The 19,304-nt window shown below is 37.0% G+C and overlaps 1 long non-coding RNA gene across 4 annotated transcripts; it reads right to left on the bottom strand.

The window, feature by feature from the left end:
• Window positions 1–2,879: 2,879 nt before the first annotated feature.
• On the bottom strand, window positions 2,880–9,230 carry LOC128559166 (uncharacterized). 4 transcript variants are annotated; one of them, XR_008372229.1, is made up of 6 exons: window positions 9,125–9,230; window positions 8,126–8,198; window positions 7,510–7,789; window positions 6,527–6,663; window positions 3,846–3,932; window positions 2,880–3,337 (listed from the first exon to the last, which is right to left on the bottom strand). It is a non-coding gene; the product is annotated as an uncharacterized LOC128559166 (long non-coding RNA). The 4 variants fall into 4 exon arrangements; XR_008372227.1 differs by lacking the exon at window positions 3,846–3,932 and having other exon boundaries at window positions 8,610–9,230; XR_008372228.1 differs by lacking the exon at window positions 3,846–3,932 and having other exon boundaries at window positions 8,623–9,230.
• Between the last annotated feature and the right edge of the window lie 10,074 nt (window positions 9,231–19,304).

Below are 19,304 nucleotides of genomic sequence, written 5' to 3'. Positions count from 1 at the left end.
ACTGTACGCTGCATTTGATATAGAAATCGCATTACAAGCATGTTTTAATATCTGGCTGCTGTGCTTTTCTGTTTGTCCTTCTCTACCATGAAAATATGCTTTGAAGTGTATGGTGTGATGTACATTTTGAGGGGTCACACTGCCCATTCGGTTTCACTGGTTTAGGCCAAAGGTGACGTATCAATCTGGAGAAAATTTAAGATTTACAGAGCTAATGTTACTATACGCTCATTTGATATAGAAATCGCATTACAAGCATGTTTTAATATCCGGCTGCTGTGGCTCTTTCTGTTTGCCCCTCTCTACATTGAAGATATGTCTTTGAAATGTATGGTGTGATCTATTTTGAGGGGTCACACTGCCGATTCGGTTCACTGGACAGGCCAGGGTGACGGTATCAATCTGGAGAATTTAAGATTTACAGAGCTAATGTTACTAAGTACATTTGATACAGAAATCGCATTACAAGAATGTTTAATATCGGCTGCTGTGGCTATTCTGTTTACCCCTCTCTACATTGTAGATATATCTTTTAAGTGTATGGTGTTATCTACATTTTCAGGGGTCACACTGCCGATTCGGTTCACTGGTCAGGCCAGGATGACGGTATCAATCTGGAGAAAATTTATGATTTACAGAGCTAATGTTACTATACGCTGCATTTGATATAGAAATCGCATTACAAGCATGTTTTAATATCGGGTGCTGTGGCTTTTCTGTTTGCCCTCTCTACCATTGAAATATGCCTTTGAAGTGTTTTGGTGTGATCTATATTTGAGGGGTCACATGCCGATTCGGTTCTCTTCTGGTCGGGCCAAGGTGACGGTATCAATCTGGAGAAAATTTAAGATTTACAGAGCTAATGTTACTATACGCTGCTTTTTATATAGAAATCGCATTACAAGCATGTTTTAATATCCGGCTGCTGTGGCTTTTCTGTTTACCCCTCTCTACCATTGAAGATATGTCTTTGAAGTGTATGGTGTGATCTACATTTTGAGGGCTTACACTGCCGATTCGGTTCACTGGTCAGGCCAGGGTGACGGTATCCATCTGCAGAAAATTTAAGATTTGCAGAGCTAATGTTACTATACTCTTCATTTGATATAGAAATCGCATTACAAGCATGTTTTAATATCTGGCTGCTGTGGCTTTTCTGTTTGCCCTCTCTACCATTGAAGATGTGTATTTGAAGTCTATGGTGTGATCTACGTTTTGAGGGGTCACACTGCCGATTCGGTTAACTGGTCACGCCAGGGTGACGGTATCAATCTGGAGAAAATTTAAGATTTACAGAGCTAATGTTACTATACGCTGCATTTAAAAATTTGATATAGAAATCGCATTACAAGCATGTTTTAATATCCGGCTGCTGTGGTTTTTTTGTTTGTCCCTCTCTACCATTGAAGATATGTCTTTGAAGTGTATGTTGCGATCTACATTTTGAGGTGTTACACTGCCGATTCGGTTCACTGGCCAGGCCAGCGTGACGGTTTCAATCTGGAGAAAATTTAAGATTTACAGAGCTAATGTTACTATACGCTGCATTTGATATAGAAATGGCATTACAAGCATGTTTTAATATCCGGCTGCTGTGGCTTTTCTGTTTGCCCCTCTCTACCACTGAAGATATGTCTTTGAAGTGTATGGTGTGATCTATATTCTGAGGGGTCACACTGCCGATTCGGTTCACTGGTCAGGCCAGGGTGACGGTATCAATCTGGAGAAAATATAAGATTTACAGAGCTAATGTTACTGTACGCTGCATTTGGTATAGAAATCGCATTACAAGCATGTTTTAATATCCGGGTGCTGTGGCTTTTCTGTTTGCCCCTCTCTACCATTGAAAATATGCCTTTGAAGTGTATGGTGTGATCTACATTTTGAGGGGTCACATTGCCGATTCGGTTCTCTTCACTGGTCAGGCCAAGGTGACGGTATCAATCTGGAGAAAATTTAAGATTTACAGAGCTAATGTTACTATACGCTGCATTTGATATAGAAATCGCATTACAAGCATGTTTTAATATCCGGGTGATGTGGCTTTTCTGTTTGCCCCTATCTACAATTAAAAAAATTAAAGCTGTTACAATTATGCTTGGTTTGAAAAAATAAAACACAGTTGAAAACTTCCCTTCATATAAAATGTCACACTTTCTAGGATGCACAGGGGACAAAATTACCTATATAATTTGATATAAAACTGCTTGAGCCATTCACCTGAAACTGCACACATTCATTGACTACATTGATTTGAATATAATTTGCCCCAAAACACTTTCTAAAACTGAACTTATTTAAAGTATGGTGAGAGAGGAGAAAGAGCTTCGTTATTTTGAAAACCAATCATATGCATTATTACATGGTTAGAAAAGCAATGCTGTATATGTACTTGTACAATAATGAGCCAAAAAAGGAGGCAGTAAAAACAACGGATTTAACCCTAATCATGCTGGACACGATTGATTCTGCCTTTGTGAACAGTGTAGATCTTGATCAGCCTGCACATCCGTATAGCCTGATCAAGATCTTCACTGTTTGCATTCAGTCAGTATGTTTTGGTAGCCATCTCTTTCATTTAATGATACTGTCCATATTGAAAGATGGACAAGTTAATTATAGAATTTTAGCCCGTTAATGGTTAATGATAATTTCTACCATGCTTGTCAGCTATTCAAACCTATGGCAAAAATCTTACATACCAATGATTGACAATAATAGATAACAAGATATTGTATCTTCATATGAACAAAAATGCGGGATTAATTGTCTTCAGTGACTATATTGCATTCATACTCATCATAAGTGATTATATAATAATATAACAGTGAAAGCTGAAGTTAAAATTTTCCAAATTTTGCTATGTAAAATAAAAAAAATGTTTTCTTTCTTATTTGGTTATCTACCGGTATTCTAAAATGTGTATCTACTTGAAGTATATGCAATATAAACTAAATGCCCACAGGAAACATGTCGAGCCCGCCAGCGGTCAAAAGGACTGGGAGTTCAACACAACACTGTCTAGCTGAGGCAAACATTTAAGCCCGTTTATGCGTTGCAAAGTTAGAGCCCGGACAATCTCTAAAATGACCTTTGACACCCAAGTGACACAAGAGAAATATAGCTAATCAAATACATTTTCTTTTTGACATCAAATCATCATTGTTAACAATATCCTCTGGAAGACTGAAGTACATGTACTTTGCCGAGTTTTAGTATCTGTTGCTTGTGACTCTGTGGACGGACCATCTGGTGAGGTAACCAGAGTCAATGATTGGGACTAGATTGAATCATGCTGTGGAAGATATAGTTGACAGGAAGGTAGTAAGGAATAAATCTGAAATTGAATATATTAACATTTACTAAATAAATAAACACCAAATATATACAAAAATAATTAACAAAAATTGATTTTCTATAAATGAACCGCACCACGATAAAACGAACATAATGCGTTAGCGACCAGCATGGATCCAGACCAGCCTGCGCATCCGCACAGTCTGGTCAGGATCCATGCTGTTCGCTAACAGTTTCTCTAATTGCAATAGGCTTTGAAAGCAAACAGCATGGATCCTGACCAGACTTCGCGAATGCGCAGTCTGGTCTGGATCCATGCTGGCCGCAAAGCCACTATGATGGTTTTCTCACGGCGCGGCTCAAATAATTTATTTAATACGCATAAATTTTGGTTTTCTTGTGTTACTTTTGCAGATAAACGATATAATGTTATTAAAACACACTGGCTACTTTATTGTCATACATTTACTGGTAGCTATTGAGGATTGTTGATGTTTCCTTGCTTATCTAAGTTATCCGAATGTCAACTTATAACCCTTATACGATACCTAAATGAACTGAAGCGTGCCATTTCTCAGGTCCTCACACACCTCGTCAATGCTTACATCAAACACACTATGATCTTCATATTTAATCTGAAAAATAAATGAGACATTATAAGATGCACATATAAAGACATATTCAGCATCTGAATGGTTATTCATTACTCAGTTTTACTAGAAATATAATTAACTGATAAATTACTTATTTGAAGTCAATGTATTGGGTATTGAGGTGAAGAAATACATAAACTGTTACTATTTTACAGTAAAAAACAAATGTCTGATACATCTCAAAATTTGATTAGAATCTTTATCCATTAAAAACAACATCAGAATTAAACCATTGTCCCAAGGGAAGTGAGTCTAAACATTATCTGTGTTTATATCTGTCAGTATAATATCTTAATACCAAATGTGCATAATGTTATTGAAAAAAGAGTTTTTTTAAGTTAATAGTGTGGTGAATTCATACAATCATGTTCATTGAAAAATTAACAGATGTGTGGTATCCAAGTTCTTGTTATAAGCCTTCTACCATTCAAAGAACATGTACACAAAAAGATGAAAATTAAGGGGAAAATGACAACTTTGTTTAAAAAAAGTATCGCTCATCAGTATAGCATTGTTTGTGCTCTTCTATCCAATCAAATCTGTGCAATAGCATAGTAAATCTTCATTTAGCAGCTTTTAATTTTGTCTTTGTAATTTGGCCAAATGTACTAAACAGTTTTCTCTCTTTTACCTGACTGGTAATGACAGGTTTAATTGCATAAAGATAAAAATAAAGGAACCTCTATCATTGTCTTTCATTGTTGACAGTGAAATTAAACGAACACATGCAATTAGTTAATAAATTTCTGAATTGCCAAAATCACCTTAAATTCTCCTTTGTCGAAAGACAGAATTTTCCCTGAATATGACTTATCATTTCCATTTTCTTCTGTCCAAACATGATAAATTCCTTTTCCTACACATTCCAGAGGGTCAGATATTTGTGATTGTAATTCCTTCTTCTTTAAGAGATGTAATAAATTGATTTTCAGTTCCTCAACACCTAGCACTTTTCCAGCCTTGCTAAATTGTGTTAAAGTTTTATTATTCAGAAATATAGAGTTCTTTAAATTGTTGATTTGTGTTTTTAGATAATTAAGTTTCTCCTTTTTGTTTGACATATTATTTAATTTCTGTTCTATTTCTTTTTCACAATTTGCAATCCCATGCACACTTATGTCTTCTTGTAGTTTTAATGCCTTTGCACTTTTTCTTTCTTCACTTTCAATTTTTTTTCTTTTTCTTTCATTAATTGTTATAATAGAGGCCTCATATATTTCTTTTCTTTTATCATTATTTATTTTCTGAACTTGAATTCTTTTCATTCTTGCTTTTGATATGATTTGGCAATTCAAAAGTTTTTTAATGTACCTCAAAAGCTGTATTAAAGTCAAACAAAATATCTTTCTTAATTCTAATATGCATATCTATTTTATTTTCTTTACTGTTTTATAAATTATCTCACTAGCATAAGGATCAGTTTTTCATTTCTCAAACTTTTCACCATTTTACTTTGTGATAATTAATATTACTTTTCACAATTGAAGAATTAGATATGAGTAATTTCATAACCTGCATTCTAAATTAAAAATACCAAATTTTGAAGAAAAAAAGTAAAAAATAAACATTCAAATCTGAAAATTGGAAGAAGTTACCTTCACCAGAACAAGACTTGCAATGGTTTAATATAAATCAGATATTTCTTTTTAAAATCATAAAAGGAATATCAGGTTGCCATGCATGGCCTGTATACTAGATGTCATTTGTGCTATAAATTATGTATATCACTAAAATGACATCATACATTTCAATATTTGGAAACATTTTTAATAAATAAAATATTTTTGTTGTCATCATGGTGCATTTGTGTGTTTGATCAGAGTAACTCTGTCAAGAAGACAACACAAATAAAATTTATTTGTAAACTTTGTCCTGGGCAACTTAATTACAATGTAACATTTTTTTTAGTTCTACAACCAGAAATTTGTAGTTATTCAAAGTATTTAATTTCCAATAATTTTATCATATCACTAATACAGGTTTTAAAATTGAATTTCCCATATATGTTTCAACTTATTAACATGAATACAATCTTTTTACATAATAATGTTAAAAGATATGGCTGCATTCAAAATTCTATATATGTAATACATATGATTTTGTTAATTTTGTCAATATACAACAGTTGTAGACTTAAAAACCAACTATACTGAAACGACACTGTAAATTGTTTTAATTGCTATCCTTTCTTAACAAAATTAGTATACAAAATTGATTTGTTTCAGATCTTTATCATTCTCTTGAGTCAGCCTTATATTTAAATTGCACTTAATTCTATTGCTCTATTTTAAATTTACCTTTACATGATAATCTGTCTTATCAGTTTATAATATCAGACAGAAAAGTTTAACACTGTTGTTTCAGGTTCAGGTTACTGCTTATTCCTGTGTCATGTCTTTAAATAATTAATTATCAAATAAGTACTATGACTGAGTCAAATTACATCGGTGACTTGTACAGAACTCTGAGTACTTTTTATAAGATTTAAGTGTTGTTGAAGTCAGGGTGAGTATAAAAGCTCTTCTTTGTATAGTCAAACTATAATGAAATGTAATAATATAATACATGCTTAATACCTTTAGTACTTTAAACCATCACACCACAATATCAGCTCTGCAAGCCACAATATAAGTAGTCCACATGACAATCTCAGCTGTCCACACCACAATATCAGCTGTCCACACCACAATCTAAGCTGTCAAACGTTCTTTACCTGAAATAAAGTTTTATCTACATACCTAAAACCTAAACACCCTTCTTATCTAAAGCAATCTATCCTATATTTATTCAGATTGAAAAAAAAAAATGTCCCTGTATAAGTTAGCACATGTGGACTTTAAAACCAACTGTACTGAAACTGACATTGTGTACATATTTAATTAAATTATTAGTTATCCTTTCTTAACATAATTAGTATGGAATATTCATTTGTTTTAGATCTTTGGCATTTTATTTGGTTAGCCATATATTTCATTTTCAGTTAATAATTCTACTCTTGAAATGTACAGTACTAAATTTTGAAATTTACCTTTAAAAGATAGTTTTGTCATATGAGAGACATCAGACAGGAATGTTTAACACTGTTGTTTCTGGAGTCAGTTAAAGCTAATTCCTGTGTTATGTTTTTAAATATTCAATTTTCAAATAATCATTACAACTGAGTCAATTGACATCGGTGACTTTCTGGGGACCATACGCCGTTTTCATGGAATTACACACTAGTGTAGCATTGAAGGTTTCATGTGCACCGCCGTATGAACACATCTGCGGGTGTCTCTAAATTGTTTTTTGTACTTTTTAACATGTGTAAATGTTGAGTTCTGCTCAACCCGGGGCTAGAGGGCGTGGACGGTAGCATACATTTCCACTACCGTCCATGAACAGGCTCAATCAAACCGAGCCTGTTTTTGTTGTGTTGAGCGACCTGTGGAGTTTCCACTTTTTCTATTTCACAGAACTCAGAGTACTTTGCAGAAGATTTAAGTGTTGTTAAATTCAGGGTAAGTATAAAAGCTCTCAAACTATAATGAAATGTAATAATATAATACATGCTTTATACCTTTGCTACTTTAAACCATCACACCACAATATCACATGTGCACACCACAATATGTTGTCAACACCACAATATCAGTAGTCCACACCACAATTTTAGCTGTCCACAGCACAATCTCAGCTGTCAAAATCACAATTTCAGATGTCAACACCACAATCTCAGCTGTCCACACCAATCTCAGCTGTCCACACCACAATCTCAGCTGTCCAAGTCACAATCTCAGCTGTCCAAAACACAATCTCAGCTGTCCACACCACAATCTCAGCTGTCCAATGTACTTTACCTGAAATATAGTTTTATCTTCATATCTAAAACTTAAGACCCTTATTACCTAAAACTACCTATCCACCGTTTTAATTTTTTTAACGTCCATATTTAAGTTAGTAAAATGGCAGTTTAAAAGGAGGTCAAACGCAAATAGACATTGATATCACATGTATTTTTTATTCTCTTATGCTAACTGTTGAGTATAACAGTAACAATCAGTTTAAAAATAAAAATAAAATCTTGTTTTACAAAGGAGGCAGTCATTTATAAATTATCTAAAATAGTTTGAATTTACATATCCTTTCAAATGTATAAATCATTTGCCTTAAATATTGAAATGTTATTTTCTTACGTATTTATCCAATAGAGCATTATTTATCCAATGCTGTCAATCATTTAATGTGCCAACAGTGAACACACAGCTTCTGAAATATACAAAGTAATTATAAAATTAAAACGTAATTTATCATATGAAACACTCCATTGTGTATCTATCTGATGTACCTCCTTTCGGAGACTCTAGTCGTTAGACTCATGTGCCCCCCTACCGGTTGTGTATCCAGCCCTTAGTTCCGGGATATACCGGGGCGTCTCCTTGGTATCTCCCCAAAAAAATCGTCCAATCTTTACTATGTTGCCAAATGCAGCTCTATTTTTATCCTAATGACACATACATTATTTTAATGTATAACTTATAACAAAATAAAATCAGGAAAACTGCCCAGCATGTCTCATTTTTTCAAACATAAGAAAAAACATAATACTACAGTAGCCAAATATTACATCCGAAATAATTTTATCCGAAAGTATAGGTACTCAGGGAAAAACTGCAATACCCTTTTCTAGTACCATAAAACAATTTTCAGTTAAAACATTATGTTAAAATCATCCAACAAACAGATCATAATATGCTCCAGTTTGTATCATCGAACAAAATCAAAATGATTCTATTATTCTATTTTCTAGATGTCTTGAAACAAACTATAACGAGTTGTTGTTGTTGTCGTCTGTCAAACTAACATTTTGATTATTTTGCAAACCAAAAACAAACCATAAATAATTGACCATTCCCACTTACCAACTGCCATTAACAGTATATTTAGCTTCCATGCGCCACTGGTTCACCAATGAAACCCACATAAATATGCACATTTTGAAGATTCGTGTAAACACAAGTTATGAATAGAGAATGACAGAACAGAACTACACACCTTTAAAATCAATGATTTCAAATGGCTTCGCTAAAAAATCCGGGTTAAATTCAATCTTTGATATCGTAAGTTTGGACTGAACATGTGTTTATACGTTGACAAATAGTACTTAACAGAATATTTTGAGAAATAAAACTTACCTTTCTGACTGCGAGTGCCGGAACACATCGATTTTGTTAACCGGTGCATACGTAAACAGTTTAGTGCGCGACACATACCGATTATGCGGAAGCGCCTATTTCCTATCGCTACATTTGATATAGAACTCGCATTACAAGAATGTTTTAATATCCGGCTGCTGTGGCTTTCCTGTTTGCCCCTCTCTACCATTGAAGATATGTCTTTGAAGTGTATGGTGTGATCTACATTTTGAGGGGTCACACTGCCGATCCGGTTCACTGGTCAGGCCAGGGTGACGGTAATAATCTGGAGAAAACTTAAGATTTACAGAGCTAATGTTACTATACGCTGCATTTGATATAGAAATCGCATTACTAGCATGTTTTAATATCCGGCTGCTGTGGCTTTTCTGTTTGCCACTCCCCTACCATTGAAAATTTGTCTTTGAAGTGTAGGGGGGTGTTTTATTTCGAGGGGCACATGCCGATTGGTTCACTGGTCAGGCCATGTTGACGGTAATCAATTTTGGAAAATTTAAGATTTACAAGTAATGTTACTTTACGCTGCATTTTATATAGAAAAACCCCATTTTAAAAAATTTTTTAAATATCCGGTGCTGTGTCTTTTTCTGTTTGCCCCCCTTTACCACTGAAAATATGTCTTTGATATTTTTTGGGGAGATCTACCTTTTGAGGGGTAAAATGCCGATTCCCGGTTTTTCCCGGTCAGGGCCGGGGGCCCGGTTTTCTTTTTGAGGAATTTTAAAATTTACAGGGGCTAATGTTAAATATTCCCCCTGTTTGTATAGAAACGCTTTTCCCTGTTGTTTTTTGGGGGGGCTTTTGGGGGGTTTTTCTTTTTTGCCCCCATATTTTTTAATTTTAATATTTGTTTCGAAGGTTGGTTTTGGTTGGGATTTTTAAATTTGGGGGTGTTTTACTGCCCATTCGGGCCACTTTGGCAGGCCATGGGGACGGTTCCCTTTTGGGGGGAAATTTAAGATTTAAAGAGCAATGGTTTCTATTTCGCGAAAAAGATTTTAGAAAAAGCATTTCAAGCATATTTTTAATAAACCCCCAAAGGGTGGGCTTTTTGGGTTTTCCCCTTTCTACCAAATTAAGATATGTCTTTGAAATGTATCGTGGCGATTACTTTGAGGAGTCCCACTGCCGATTGGGGTTCCCCTGGGCGACCAGGGTTTTTCGGGTTTAATCTGGGGGAAAATTTAAGTTTTTCAGAACTTTTGTTCATACGCTGCTTTATTTGTAAAAAAGCAAATTTCAAAACATGTTTTAATATCCGGGTGCTGTGGGCTTTTTTTGTTTTTTCCCCCCTCTACCCCTTGAAGATAAAGTCTTTGAATTTTTATGGTTGTGATCTCCCTTTTGAGGGGTTTACACTGCCGATTCCCTTTACTGGTCAGGGCCCCCGGTTTACGGTTTTAATCTGGAAAAATTTTTAAAATTTTTCAGAGCTAAAAGTTACCCAATTTTTGCTGCCTTTTTTAATTTTAAAAACCATTACCAAAAGTTTTTTTTAACCGGGGTGGGGTGGCTTTTTTTTGTTTTCCCCTATCTAACCTTTAAGATATGTCTTTGGGGTGTATGGGGGTGATCTACCCTTTTTAGGGGGCCCCAATTCCGATTCGGTTCACGGCGGGGCCGGGGGACGGTTTTTAAAACGGGAAATTTTGATTTAAAAGAGCTAATGGTTTCTTATACGCTGCAAAAAATTTTATATAGAACTCGGGTTAACAAACGTTTTAATATCCGGCTGCGGGGGGCTTTTTGGGGTTTCCCCCCCCTGTTACCATTTAAATTTGTCTTTGAAGTGTTTTTGGTGGGTTCACCCTTTTGAGGGGGCACCGCCGTTCGGTTTCCCAGTTGGCCAAGGGGGACGGTAAAAATTTTTAGAAAAATTTTAAATTTCCCGGCTTAAAGTTTTTTTTCGCAACAAATTTTAAACAGAAATCGCATTAAAAAGCATGTTTTAAAAATCCGGGTGCTGTGGTTTTGTTTTGCCCCTCCTACCCCTTGAAAATTTTGTTTTTGAAATGTATGGTGTTTTATCTTCATTTGTGGGTCACACTGCGTTTGGTTCACGGTTTAAAGGGCCGGTGACGGTATCAATTGGAAAAAAATTTAAAAATTTACAGACTAAAGTTTTAAAAATTAAAAAGCTGCAAATTTTATATAGAACTCCCCATTACAAGATTTTTTTAATATCCGGTGCTGTTGGGTTTTCGGGTTTTTTCCCCCTTTTACCTTGAAGTTTTGTCTTTTAAATGTATTGGGGTGATCTATATTCTGGGGGTAAAACCCCCGCCGGGCGGGGTTTAAATGGTCAGGCCCGGGGGTGGGTTTAAATTTTGGGGAAATTTAAGATTTGCGAGCTAATGTTAATATAAAGCTGTATTTGATAAGAAAAACGCATTAAAGCCTTTTTTTAATATCCGCCATGTGGGTTTTTGGGTTTTACCCTCTCTACCATTTGAAAATATGTCTTTGAAATGTAAAGGTTGATCTAAATTTCAGGGGGGGCACACTAAACCCATTCGGTTCCTGGTCAGGCCAGGGGGGACGGTAATAATTTTGGGGAAAATTTTAAATTTACTTAGCTAAAGTTTCCTTTTTCCTGCATTTTTATATAGAAACCGCATTACAAACATGTTTTTTTTTTCCGGTGCTGTGGCTTTTTTGTTTTTTGCCCCCTCTCTTACCCTGAAGAAAGTCCCTTTTAAATGTTGGTGCGATTTTACATTTTGGGATTCACACTGCCGATTTTGGTTCACTGGTTCAGGGCCCGGGGGACGGTATAAAACTGGAGAAAAATTTAAAAATTTTCAAAAGCTAATGTTTTTTAAAAATGCTGATTTGATATAGAAATCGCATTTCAAGCATGTTTTTAATTTTCCGGGGTTCTGTGGCTTTTCTGTTTGTCCCCCTCTACCACTGAAGATTTGTCTTTTTAAGGGTTTTGGGGCGATTACTTTTTTTGGGGGGAAAAAAATGCCGATTCGGTTCCTTTGGGGGCCAGGGTGGGCGGTTTCAAACTTTGGGGAAAATTTTTAAAATTTTCAGGTTAAAAGTTACTATACGTCATTTGAATAGAAATCCCCATTAAAAAAGCATATTTTTATCCCGGGTGCGGGGGCTTTTTTGGTTTTTCCCCCTTACCACTGAAGATATGTCCCTTTTAAAATGTATGGTTTTGGGGCTCCCTTTTGAGGGGGTTCCTGGGCCCATTTGGTTTTTAATGGCCAGACCAGGGTGGCGGTTTCAATCTGGGAAATTTAAAATTTACAGAGCCCAATGTTAATATTCGCTGCATTTGAAATTAAAAACGCATAACAAGTTTTTTTTAAAATTTTTGGCCCGCTGTGGCTTTTCTGTTTGCCCCTCCCCTCCCTTTAAGTTTTGTCTTTAAAAAAAGTATGGTTTTTATCTACTTTTTAGGGGGCACACGCCGATTCGGGTTCCCATGGTAGGCCGGGTTGGGCGGGGAAAAATCTGGGGGAAAATTTTTAAAATTTACAGAGCTAATGGGTTTTTTTTAAAGCTAATTTTTTTTAAGAAATCGATTCAAGGTTTTTTTAATTCCGGTGCTGTGGGGGTTTTCTGTTTGGCCCCCCCTCTTTCCATTGAAGATTTTGTCTTTGGGAAATGTATGGTTTTGATCTACATTTTGAAAGGGGTTTAAAACCCGCCGATTTTTGGGTTTCCCGGTCGGCCTGGGGGGGACGGTATCAAACTGGAGAAAATTTAAAAATTTCCCGGGCTAAAGTTTTCTAAAACGCTGTTTGGGGATAGAAATCGCATTAAAGCATGTTTTAAATATCCGGGGTGCTGTGGCTTTTCCCGTTTTCCCCTCTTACCCCGGAAAATATGTCTTTTAAATGGGGTTTGGGGGGTTCTATTTTCTGAGGGGGCCAATGCCGATTCGGTTCCCCTGGTCGGCCAAGGTGACGGTATCCTTTTGGGGGGAAAATTATTTGATTTCAGAGGGTAATGTTTTCTGTAAACCCGCAAATTTTGGTATAGAAATCGCCTTACTAGCATTTTTTAAATATCCGGGGGCTGTGGTTTTTTGTTTGCCCCCCCTCTACCCTTGAAAAAGCCTTTGAAGTGTATGGGGGGAAACTACTTTTGAGGGGTTCCCATTGCCTTCCCGGTTTTCCCTTTCCCCAGGTCAGGCCAAGGTGACGGTTTTAATCTGGAGAAAATTTAAGATTTAAAAGAGCTAAATGTTACCCAAGCTGGCCCTTTGAAAAAAATTTGCTTACAACATGTTTTTAAAATCCGGGGGGCTGTGGCTTTTTTTTTTGGCCCCCTTCCATTAAGATATTTCCCTTTTAAGGGATTGGGGTGATTACATTTTGAGGGGTCACAATGCCCCTTTGGGGACACCCGGTCAAGGCCAGGGGACGGGATTTAAACTGGGAAAATTTTAAGATTTTCGGGCTAATGTTAATATACGCGAATTTTATTTAGAAATTTGCATAACCATTTTTTTAATTCCGGGTTTTCTGTGGCTTTTCTGTTTGCCCCTCCTACCATTGAATTATGTCTTTAAAGCTATGGGGTGATCTTTCATTTTTAGGGTTTACCTGCCGATTCGGTTTCACTGGTCAGGGCCCGGGGGGACGGTTATAATTGGAAAAATTTAAAATTTACAGAGGGTAAAAGTTACATACGCCCGCATTTGATATAAAAAATTTGCATTACCCTGTTTTAAAATTTTCCGGGTGGGTTTTGGCTTTTTTGTTTGGCCCCCCTCTAAACCCCTTTTTAAAATTTTGCCTTTGAAAGGGGTGGGGGGTTTTACTTTTTGAGGGGTTTCCCCCACTGCCGATTCGGGGTCAAATGGTCAGGCCAGGGGGAAACCCCGGTTTAAAAAAAAATCCCCTTTTTTGGGGAAAAATTTTTAAAATTTACAGGCTATTTTTTACCCATACGCTTTCATTTTAATTTTAGAAAACGATAAAAGCATGTTTTTTTAAAATCCGGCTGCTGTGTTTTTTTTCTGTTTGCCCCTCTCTAAACCAATTTTTTAAAAAAAAAATTTTGTTTTTGGAAGGTTTTTTTTTAATTTTTTTTTTTTGGGGGGGAAAAAAACCCCCCCTTTTAAAAAAATTTTTTTTAGGGTTTTTTACCTTTCCGATCGGGGTTCCCCTGGTCAGGCCCGGGTGACGGTTTTTTTTTTCTGGAAAAATTTTTTGATTTACAAAAAGCTAATTTTTTTTTTTTTTTAAACCCAAAATTCGCTTTCATTTTTAAAAATGGAAAACCATTTAAAAAAAAGCCTGTTTTTTAATATCCGGTGCTTTGGCTTTTCTGTTTTCCCCCATCTTACATTTTAAGATTTTCTTGAAGTGTATTTTGGGGTGATCTACATTTTGAGGGGGGGAACAAATGCCCCATTCGGTTTTAATGGTCAGGGGGCCCGGGGGACCGGGTTTCCCCCCCCAAACCCGGGGAAGGGAAAAAAAAACAAGGTTTTTTTTTAAATATTTTTTCGGTAATTTATAAGTAATTTTACAAAAGCCAATTTTTTTTAAAAAATCCACTTCTGTGGCTTTTCTGTTTGCCGCTCCTAAACCCTTTTAAGTTTTTCTTTGAAGTGTAAAGGGTGTTTTACATTTTTGGAAAGGGGCACATCCCCATTCGGGTTTACTGGTCGGCCCGGGTTTACGGTATCAATCTGAGGGAAAAATTTTAAAATTTTCTGGCTAATTTTTTACTATACGCTGCATTTGGTAAAAAATCGCAAATTTCAACAGTTTTATTTTCCGGCCTTTCTGGGGCTTTTCTGTTTTTCCCCTCTCTTCCCTGAAGATTTGCTTTTAAGTGGTTTGGTTTTTGATTTATTTTTTGAGGGGTCACAATGCCGTTCGGTTCACTGGTCAGGCCAAAGGGACGGTTTTCAATCTGGAAAAAATTTTAAAAATTTACGAGCTAAATGTTACTGTACGCTGGGGAAATTTTGGGTTTTTAAAAAGCATTACCCACATTTTTTTTAATATCCCGGGGGCTGTGGTTTTTCTGTTTTCCCCCCTCTACCTTTTAGAATTTGCCTTTTAAGTTGGGTTTTGTGATCTACATTTTGAGGGGGCACTTTTCCGTTTCGGTTCCAATTTTATTGGTCAGGCCAAAGGGGACGGGTTTTAATCTGGAGAAATTTAAGTTTAAAAGAGCTAATGTTACATAAGCCCGGGTTTTGATATAGAAAAACGCATTACCCGCTTTTTTAATACCGGCCCGCTGTTTTCTTTTCGGGTTTTGGCCCCCTCTTACCTTTAAAAATTTCCCTTTTAGTGTATGGGGTGATCTACATTTTGGGGGGGTCACACTCCCCATTCGGTACACTGGCAGCCAGGGGACGGTAATAATTTTGGAGAAAAATTTTAAGATTTTTCAGAGCTAAGGGGACTTTACGCTGCATTTGATATAGGAAATCGAAATTTCAAGCATGTTTTAAAAATTTTCCGGGGGTGCTGTTTGGTTTTTTTTTTGCCCCCTCTAAACCCCTGAAGATTGGGTCTTTGAAAATGTATGGTGGGGATCTCATTTTGGGGGAGTCCCACGCCGTTTTAATTTTAGCTAAGGCCCGGGTGACGGTTCAATCTGGAAGGAAAAAATTTAAAATTTTCAGAACTATCGTTACTAAAAGCTGCATTTGATATAGAACCCCGATTACAAGCTTTTTTTAATATCCCGGGGGCTTTTTGGGTTTTTTGGGTTCCCCTCTCTACCATTGAAGATAGGCCCTTTGAAGTGTTTGTTGGGATTTTTAAATTTTGAGGGGTAAAATTCCGATTCGGGTTTACTAGTCAGGCCAGGGTGACGGTTTTTAAACTGGGAGAAAATTTAGGTTTCCCGAGCTAATGTTTTCTTTTCGCTGCTTTTTGGGGGGAAAAATTTGGGAAATTACAAAAACATGTTTTAATTTTCCGGGCCCGGGTGTGGCTTTTCGTTTGCCCCCCTTCCACCAAATGAAGAAAATGTTTTTTGAAGGGGTTGGTGTGATCTTTATTTTGGGGGCACACTGCCATTCGGGTTTACGGGGCAGGCAGGTGCGGTACTTTTTGGAGAAAATTTTTTATTTACAGAGCTAATGTTACTTTACGCTGCATTTGGGTTTGAAAACGCATTAAAAAAAGCATTTTTTAAAAATCCCGGGGGTGTGGCTTTCGGGTTTTAAACCCCCCTCTCCCTTGAAAAAAACGCCCTTTTAAGTTTATGGGGTGATCTACATTTGGGGGCCCCCATTGCCGAGGGGCGGTTCCTTCCCCTGGGGCAGGCCCGGGGGACGGGATCAATTGGAGAAAAATTTTAAAATTTACGAGCTAAAAATTTTTTACAACGCTTTCATTTTAAAATGAAAGCCATTACAAGCTTTTCTTAAATTTGGGCTGTGGGTTTTCTGTTTGGCCCTCTCTAACCAAATTTAAGATTGGGCTTTTAAGTGTATGGTGGGGATCATTTTTCCGGGGTCACACTGCCGATTCGGTTTTAAAAAATGGTCAGGCCCGGGGGGACGGTAAAAAATCTGGAGAAAAATTTAAAAAATTTTTTTTGGCTAATGTTTCTAATACGCTGCATTTGATTTAGAAACCGGGTTAAAAAAGCCTTTTTTTTAATTTTCCGGCTGCTGTGGGTTTTTTGTTAGCCCCTCTCTTTCCCCTGAAGATAGGTCTTTTGAAGTGTATGGGTGATTTTACATTTTGAGGAGGCACACTGCCCATTCAGTTTTACGGTCGGCCAGGGGGAGGTATCAAAACTTGGGGGAAAAATTTAAAATTTTTCAGAACTATTGTTTTCTATACGCTGCTTTTTTATATGAAATCGCTTTTTTAAAACATTTTTTTTAAAATCCGATGCGTGGCTCTTTTTTTTGGGCCCCCCCTACCCCTTGAAAATTTTTTCTTTCAAGTGTAAGGGGGGGATTACATTTTGAGGGGTCCCCACTGCCGTTCGGTACATGGGGCAGGCCAGGGGGCCCGGTTTAAAAATTTGGGGAAAATTCAAGATTTACGAGCAATGTTTTCATACGCTGCATTTGATATTGAAATTCGCATTACAACCCCGGGTTTTTATATCCGGCTGTGGGGCGTTTTTTTTTTTGGGCCCCCCTCTACCAATGAAAATTGGTTTTTTGAAGTGTTTTGTGTGGGATCTCCCTTTTTTGGGGGTTTACAATGCCCATTGGTTCACTGCTCAGGGCCGGGTGACGGTTTTCAAACTGAGGAAAATTTAAGATTTACCAACATTGTTACTACAAATCTGCATTTTATATAGAAACGCTTTTAAAAACAAAGTTTTTTAAATCCCGGCTGCTTTGGCTTTTTTGTTTGCCCCTCTCTCCCTTGAAAATTGCCCCTTTGAAATGTATTTTTTTGGGGATTACATTTTTGGGGTCCCCAATTCCAAATTTGGGTTTCCCAGTAAAGGCCCAGGGTGAGGTTTTTTTAAACTGGGGAAAATTTAAAATTTACAGAGGGTAAAGTTTCCCTTTCCTGCATTTGATATGGGAAAACGCATTTCAAGCATGGTTTTTAAAAAATCCGCTGCTGTGGCTTTTTGTTTTTCCCCCCCTCCATTGAAGTTTTGTCTTTGAAGTGTTTGGTGGATCTTTCATTTTTTAGGGGGGGGCCCAAAATGCCCTTTTGGTTCCCAATGGTCCGGCCAGGGGGGACGGTTTCAAAACTGGAAAATTTAAGGATTTACAGAGCTTGTTCTATAAACCCCATTTGATATTGCCCCGCTTTTCAGCATGTTTTTTAATTTTCCGGCTGCTTGGCTTTTCTGTTTCCCTTTTTCCCTTTAAGGGGTATTTTCTTTGAAGGTAAAGGTGTGAAATAATTCTGGGGGTCACACGGCCCCATTCGGTTTTTCCCCCTGGTCGGGGCCAAAGGTGACGTTTTCAATTTTGGGAAAAATTTTTGATTTCAGAGATAATGTTACATAAAAGCTGCAAAATTTTATATAGAAAAGGCATTTCAAGAAAGTTTTAATATCCGGTTTCTGTGGCTTTTCTGTTTGCCCCTCCCCTAAACCCTTTAAATTTTCCCTTTTAAGTGTATTGTGATCTACTTTTTTTTGGGGGGAAAACTGGGCCGGGGTTCGGTTCCTGATCGGGCCCGGGTGACGGTTTTTTAAACTGGAGAAACTTTAAAATTTTCGAGCTTTAAAGCTAATTTACCCGGGTGCATTTGATATGAAATGCATTACAACTTGTTTTAAAATCCGGCGGCTCTGGTTTTTTGTTGGCCCCCTTTTCTAAACCCCTGGGGAAAATGTCTTTTAAGGGTTTTTTGGGGACTACCTTTTGAGGGGTCCCCAGGCCCTTTTAGTTTTATGGTAAAGGGAAGTTGCCCGGAACAACTGGGAAATTTAAGATTTACAAAACTATTGTTACATTTCGCCCGCATTTGGAAAAGAATCGCTTTTCAAGCATTTTTAAATCCGGCTGCTGTGGCTTTTCTGTTTGCCCCCCTCTACCATTGAAGATATGTTTTTTGAAGTTATTTGGGGTGATCTTCACTTTGAGGGGTCACACCCCCCGATTCGGTTTAGGGGCAGGCCCGGGTGACGGGAATAATCTGGAGAAAATTTTAAAATTTACATAGCCAAAAGTTACTTTACGCTGCATTTGATATAGAAATCGCATTTACTAAACCTGTTTTTATATCCGGTCTGTGGTTATTTTTTGTTTGCCGCCTCTCTTTCCATTGAAATATGTCTTTAAAGCGTTGGTGGATCTATTTCTGAGGGGTCACAAGCCGATTTTGGTTCCTGGTTAAGGCCTGGTTTTTACGGTTTCAAACTGGATTAAAAAATTTAAAATTTAAAAAAGGGGCCCAAGTTTCTATAAGCTGCTTTTGATTTGAAATCGGGATTACAAGCATTTTTTTAAATCCGGGTTCTGTGGCTTTTTGTTTTTCCCTCTCAACCCCTGAAAATATCTCTTTGAATTTTATGGTTTAAAACTCCCTTTTTAGGGGTTTACCTGCCGTCGGGTTTACTGGTCAGGCCAGGGGGCGGTATCAATCTGGGGAAAATTTTTTTTAAGTTTTTCAGGGCTAATGTTAAAATACGCTGCATTTGATACGAAATGCATAAAAAGCATGGGTTTTTTTATTCCCGGGGGCTTGGCCCTTTTTGTTTTTTCCCCCCTCCCATTGAAAATATTTTCGAAATT

This window comes from Mercenaria mercenaria, chromosome 8, assembly GCF_021730395.1.
Source record: "Mercenaria mercenaria strain notata chromosome 8, MADL_Memer_1, whole genome shotgun sequence".
Taxonomy (NCBI): domain Eukaryota; kingdom Metazoa; phylum Mollusca; class Bivalvia; order Venerida; family Veneridae; genus Mercenaria; species Mercenaria mercenaria.
The sequence above is the reverse complement of the archived record's forward strand: the minus strand, read 5'-3'. Positions and strand labels throughout refer to the sequence as shown.